Here is a 7,037-nt window from a genome sequence, read left to right as displayed (position 1 = left end):
AACCTCAAACAAGGCGTTGACCATCTGAGTAGTGGCCGTGAGTGTATCTGGGGTCGGCTCGGTGGTTGCCTCCATCTTCTTGGAGCTCTTTGTCTCATGGGGATCAGCCTCCCGCGTCTACTCCAATATCGGCAGATCTTTGCCTGGTTCTCCGTGGTCCATCATGAAACTGACGAATACTAGGAGACCACTGAAAGGAAAACATAATCGCAATGACAATGAAACAAAAAAGAGAGTGAGGATCGGTTACTGCTTTGCAAAAGTTCTTTTTTTTCTCTGAACGAAAATATACCAACATCACGGATCCGCTTACCTTCCCTTCGTTCGAAGAGAAGAACAGTGGCAGATGCGAGTGTTGCCTTTCTTGAAGACGGTGAGGGAGAAGGGGATTCAGTGAAGAGTGAAATGATGGTTGCTTCGTGCGTCAAACTTAGACTACGAGGAGGTGGGGTTTTGTGATACGATGGCTCGTTACTACTGCGCTACGACCGGGGTGACTCTCCTCCTGCATACTGCCTTCTAATTTGGTGGATGACATTTGGGCCCGCGCGCTGCATGGCCTGCATGTCGGTGAACAAAAGTATAACGGCATTCAGTAGAGGGAGACGTTTGAATGACCTAGGAGGAGCCAGAAGCGGTAGAGTGTCTCCACTGTACTAGTAGTAATTGTTTTTCTGGGTAGCTGTAGAGTGTCTCCATTGTACTAGTAGTAATTGTTTCTCTGGGCCCAAGACAAAACAGCCCATCCACACTAGTAAATAGTAAAATCAATTCAAAAGCCCATATATTTACTGAATTGATGGATGGGTATGTTGAAGAGCAAAAAAGGAGTTTCAGGTGGGCAAAAGAGCTTCTGAACGTGCCGGGCTTCTATTTACAACATATTGTGGTCATAATCCAGTAAATTTTACGACCCAAGATGTTCATTCTATGGAGCTGACCGATCCATTTGACTATGACTGCCGAAAACAGTGCTGGAGTTAGATGTTGTTGTCCTTTTCAATCTGTTTTTTTTGTAAACCTGATGAACAATTAACCCTCATGCTTTTGTACAGTTTGTAAGCTGGAGTTAGATGTTCCTGCCCTTTTCATCTCGGTTGTGACTGTCATATTTTCTTTGAAACAAGGCAAATGGCTTGCCATTCGTTTAATTTAGAGTGAAATATTGTAACAAATCCCAACCAAGGGAAATAACATCACTCTCGCCGGTTGCTTGAGCTCACTGTGCATTACATAAGCCAAGTGATTAGCCCCCACCAGCACCCACAAACTTATTTCGAACTAGCACATCAAATGGGCTGTAAATTTTCATAGGAAAGGCTGCATGACCATGACAGATTTGGATTCTGACATTTGGGACCCGCGAGGAAATAGCCTATCCAAGGTGGTGTCGACTTACTAGCCAGTCAACAAATGATTCTGCCTACCAGCCGTTGGATTGACATCCAACATCTGTCGTGTATCTTCTATCTCTTGTCTTCTTTTCCTCCAGCCGCCCAAACCAAACCACCCCGTCGGCTCCGCCTGCTCCCGCCTCCCATGGCTGGCTGCGCCTCCGCCGCCCTACCATACGTACCCTCCAACATTGGCCAATCCCTCCCTCTATTCCCCCACACGTCCTGTTATTCTCCGGCGACGTCAGCCCCAACACTCACCCGTGCCCGAACCAGTCAACCCTCGTACTCCCCTCCGCCTACGACTGGACGGCGCATCTTCAACGGCTCCTGTTTGTTCCGTCCGAGGCCTCGCCGTCGTCCTCTGCCTTGCGGCCTTGGTTCACTTGCCGTGCGTGGTGCGCCGTCCTCTTGCGTTGTCAACGTCGTCAACAACCGAGAGGAACAAGGAGATGACTGTACGTGGAGAGGATGACAGTAGGGACCCACCAGCGTCATGGCAGTACGCAAGCAAGTGCCTCTATAGTACAAGCCCAAAAATATGGTTCCTCCTAATGGTTGGACATCTGGGGCTCACGCCATTGTCAAACGTAGTCAATAAACGAGAGAATTACACTATGAGCGGCTGACACCAGGGACCCAGCAAGTCATGCAGTTTTTTTTTGAGGAACAAGCAGTTGTTATTTATACTAGTTTTAGCGACGGATCAAGGTAACAACGGGGCTGTGCGGGGGCTGTGGCCCGTCTAGCCAGGGTTTTATTTATGTTTACCACATCATGAGCCCAGTTGTGTTTTTTTCTTGCTGAAAATGGCTAGCCCAGTTCTATTTTTTTTAAAGAAATACCCAAACAAGGCCTACTGCTTTATCGGCCCTGCTGGGCTGCAAATCTTTCAAGACGAGGAGAGTTTCATTCGGTTTGCCCAGAAATGGGCTGTACATTTTTAAAACACATAAAACCGGGAATTAGTTTCATTTTTTTCATTACAAGATCTTAAATTCCATTGATTTTTATGTGTGGACAATTATTTGGATTTTATATTTATATAAATTATTTTTCAAAATAGTTTGAATGTGTATCGATATTTCTGGATTAAAAACAGTTGACCGCACCAAAATATGCAAAATTTTGTATACTTTTTAACCGTGGACACAGTATGGGGTGTAATGCTAACAAAAAGAAGATGGGCTCCAAAAAAATTCTTAAGAATTAGCAAATGGGCTGCACATTATTGGAAATAATGGCAGATGGGTTGTATGCTGTTTTCCACAGATTTGAGGCTGACTTGTGCGCCTACTACAGGTTGACGCGTATGCTTTCATAAAAAAAGGTTGACGCACACGCAACGCCCTTCAACTTAGTCAACACATGAGAGCAGTGACCGTTGGATGTCCATCCAACGGTCGTCATGCTTCTTCAATCTCTGCTCTTCATGCTCTAGCCAGTCAACCAAGCGCCGGCGGGACTGCCTGCTCCCTCCTCCCGCGGCCGGCTATGCTGCCGCGCAGGCCTCACGGCCCCACCGTACGTGTCATTCCCTTCCAAGGCCTCGCCGTCGTCCACCGCCCTAGTGCTCTCGGCGCGGCCTGGTCAACGTGGTCAATGAACGACATCCATCGGAAGTGGGCTGTACATGGAGAGGCTGACAGTTGGGTCCACGGTCGCACACAAGGAAATGCCTCCTTATTAAGTGCAAAATAATGATTCATCTACCTGACAGCTAGGACCCACATGAAGGGCCTCTGTATTTCGTGAAAAAAAGTTCCCCCCGCTGACAGGTTGGACCCACTAGCTATATCTTCGCACGCAAGGAAGTGCCTCCTTATTACGCCCAAAAAAATGAATACCCCCTGCTAGCTGGGACCCACCATATTGTTGGGCTGACTTGTGGGCCTACTAAGTTGACGGGGACGGAGGGCTTTGTCAACTTAGTCAATACTCCAGTGCCCGTATGATGTCCAACCAATGGCCATAGTGCTTCTTCAACCTCTGGTCTTCTTGCTCCAGCCGCCCAAAGCAGCGCCGATCGTGCCGCCTGCTCCTGCCTCCCGTGGCCGGTCGTGCTACCGCGGAGGCCTCACCGCCCCCATACTAATCCCACCACTGGCCAGGACATCCCTCCACTCACCCACACCCCCTGTTATTCTGCGGCGACGGCAGCCTCACACCGCAGCCGAACCAGTGAACGCTCGTACCCCTCTCCGCGTGGGCATCCACTGCTGCGTCTTGCCCGGCTCCATGTCGTCCCCTTCCTAGGCCTCGCCGTCGTCCACCGCCGTGGTGCTCTCGGCGCGGCGTGGTCAATGTGGTCAACAACCGACTTCCATCGGAGAGTCCATCCAACGGCCGTAGTGCTTCTTCAACCTCTGGTCTTCTTGCTCCAGCCGCCCAAAGAAGCGGCGGTTGTGCCGCATGCTCCTGCCTCCCGTGGCCGGCTGTGCTGTCGCAGAGGCCTCACCGCCCCCTACTATTCCCACCGCTGGCCAAGACCTGCTGCGACGGCAGCCTCACACCGTAGCTGAACCAGTGAACCCTCGTACTCCTCTCTGCACGGGCTTCCACTGCCACGTCTTCCCCGGCTCCGCGTCGTCCCCTTCCTAGGCATCACCGTCGTCCACCGACATGGTGCTCTCCGCGTGGCATGGTCAACATGGTCAAGGAACGAGTTCCATCAGAAGAGTACTGTACGTGGAGAGGCTGACAGCTAGGTCCACGGCCACAGCCCAGTTTTTTTGTGATTTACCAAGTAAGTCGCTTTGTCAAGCCTGTTGGGCTGCAAATCTTTCAAGACGAGGAGAGCTTTCATTCGGCTGGCCGAGAAAATGGCCCATCAGTAATGAGAAATGGGATGTACATTTTTAAAACACATCGAACCGACAATTAGTTTCAAATATCTTTTTTTCATTTCAAGATTTTAAATTACATTAATTTTTATGCGTGGAGAATTTGTTGGATTTTATATTGATATACATTTATTTTTAAAATCAGTTTGAATGTGAGTCGAAATTTCGGGATTAAAAACAGTTCGGACCGCACCGAAATATGCAAAATGTCATATAATTTTTGAATCGTGGCCACAATATGGGCTGTAATGCTAACAAAAAGAATATGGGCTCCAAAAAAACCTTAAGAATTAGCAAATGGGCTATAAATTATTAGAAATAATGGCAGATGGGTTGTATGTTGTTTTCCACATATTTGAGGCTTTCCTAAAAAAAGGTTGACACACAAGCACTGACTGTTGGATGTCCATCCAACGGCCGTCGTGCTTCTTCAATCTCTGCTCTTCCTGCTCCAGCCGCTGAAACAAGCGCCGGCGGGACTGCCTGCTCCCTCCTCCCCACGGCTGGCTGTGCTGCCGCGCAGGCCTCACCACCCCATCGTACTCCCATCACTGGCCTAGCCATCCCTCTACTCACCCACACCTGTTGTTATTCTCCGTCGACGGCAGATGAACCAGTAAACCCTCGTACAGTCGTACTCCCCTCCGCGTGGGAAACAACTGTCGAGTCTTCCCTGTCTCCATGTCGTTCCCTTCCTAGGCCTCGCCGTCGTCCACCGCCCTGGTGCTCTCGGCGCGGCCTGGTCAACGTGGTCAACGACCGACACTCCTTGTTATTCTACGGCGACGGCAGCCTCACACTGCAGCGAACCAGTGAACCCTCGTACTGCTCTACACGTGGGCATCCACTGCCGCGTCTTCCCCAGCTCCGCGTCGTCCCCTTCCTATGCCACGTCGTCGTCCACCGCCCTGGTGCTCTCGGCGCGACGTGGTCAACGTGGTCAAGGAACGGCTTCCATCGAACGTGGACTGTATGTGGAGAGGCTGACAGCTGGGTCCACGGCCGCAGCAAGGAAGTGCCTCCTTATTACGTGCAAAATAATTATTCCTCCACCTGACAGCGAGGACCCACCGGACGGGCCATTGTATTTTGCGAAAAAAATGTTTGCCCCTGACTGCTGGTACCAACCAGCTACATCTTCGCATGCAAGGAAGTGCATCTGAGCAAAAAAACGATTCGCCCCCCTGACTGCTGGGACCCACCAGCTACACCTTCGCACGCAAGGAAGTGCGTCCGGGCAAAAAACAAAATGATTCGCCCCCCTGACTGCTGGGACCCACCAGCTAAATCTTCGCACGCAAGGAAGTGCCTGACAGTCGGGACCCACCTGGTCGAAGCTTACGTAGCGTTGTCATTCTGGTCGCGAACATGTACATACATATATACTGGTGGATGTAGAGGCGCGCACGTAGCATGTACACGTACGTATAGCGGCCAGGGTGCAAGAAAGAAAATACGGCCACGTATGTGTACATACGGGCGGGGTTATGTCCACCGGCTACTGTTCAACCACCCTTCCACGGGTACCCCTCCATCGTCTACTGTTCATCCAGCCCTCCACACCACGGGGTCATGTTCAACCACCCCTCCAAGGGCACCCTTCCACCGTCTACTGTTCATCCAGCCCTCCACCACACCACGGGGTCCTGTTCATCCAGAGGCAACGCCACCACTCACTGTTCATCCAACCCCCCCCTGCAACGCTCACTGTTCATCCCAGAGGCAACATCGATCGGCTTCAGTTAGCAGCAGTAGCAAAGGAAACGCTCGATCGGGTTCAGTTAACAGCCATCGATCGACCACTCGGGTTCAGTAACGCGTAGCCTGTAGTGCTATCGCTCGGGTTTAGTTAGAGCCCAGCGCCTCGCTCGGGTTCAGTTAGAGCCAATGCCTCGCACACACGCGCGTACGTGTACGAGAGAAACGTGGATCACTCGGCCCCCGACCTCCCACCGTAACCGGGAACTCCCCGAAATTTTCCTCCCCCTTGCTTCTACCACGTTTTTTTCCGTCATGGGCAGGCCAAAGAATGTCAAGCAGCTGCGTCTCCGGCCCGCCCAGGATGAAAAGCCCATTTTCTGTCATGATTTTTTGCCATAGAAGTAGGAGCCCACCACATCTATGATGATACCGGGTTTTGTCACAATTATCATCATAGAAGTGTCATATGTATGACAGAAAAAAATTCGTTCAGCCCAAAATGTCATGGATGTGTCTTTTTTTGTAGTGCAAACCACAGTTCATACGGTGTCGTCTCAACGGAATTGGACGGTGCCCTTTTTAATGTGAAAGCATCTATTTCTAATGCATAACCCCAAAACGATAGTGGTAAATGAAGGAAATATGCCCTAGAGGCAATAATAAAGTTGTTATTTATATTTCCTTATATCATGATAAATGTTTATTATTCATGCTAGAATTGTATTAACCGGAAACTTAGTACATGTGTGAATACATAGACAAACAGAGTGTCACTAGTTTGCCTCTACTTGGCTAGCTCGTTGAATCAATGATGGTTATGTTTCCTAACCATAGACATGAGTTGTCATTTGATTAACAGGATCACATCATTAGAGAATGATGTGATTGACTTGACCCATCCGTTAGCTTAGCACGATGATCGTTTAGTTTGTTGCTATTTCTTTCTTCGTGACTTATACATGTTCCTATGACTACGAGATCATGCAACTCCCAAGTACTGGAGGAACACTTTGTGTGCTATCAAACGTCACAACGTAACTGGGTGATTATAAAGGTGCTCTACAGGTGTCTCCAATGGTACTCATTGAGTTGGCATAGA

Source organism: Triticum aestivum, chromosome 1A, assembly GCF_018294505.1.
Source record: "Triticum aestivum cultivar Chinese Spring chromosome 1A, IWGSC CS RefSeq v2.1, whole genome shotgun sequence".
NCBI classification, from domain to species: domain Eukaryota; kingdom Viridiplantae; phylum Streptophyta; class Magnoliopsida; order Poales; family Poaceae; genus Triticum; species Triticum aestivum.
The sequence above is the reverse complement of the archived record's forward strand: the minus strand, read 5'-3'. Positions refer to the sequence as shown.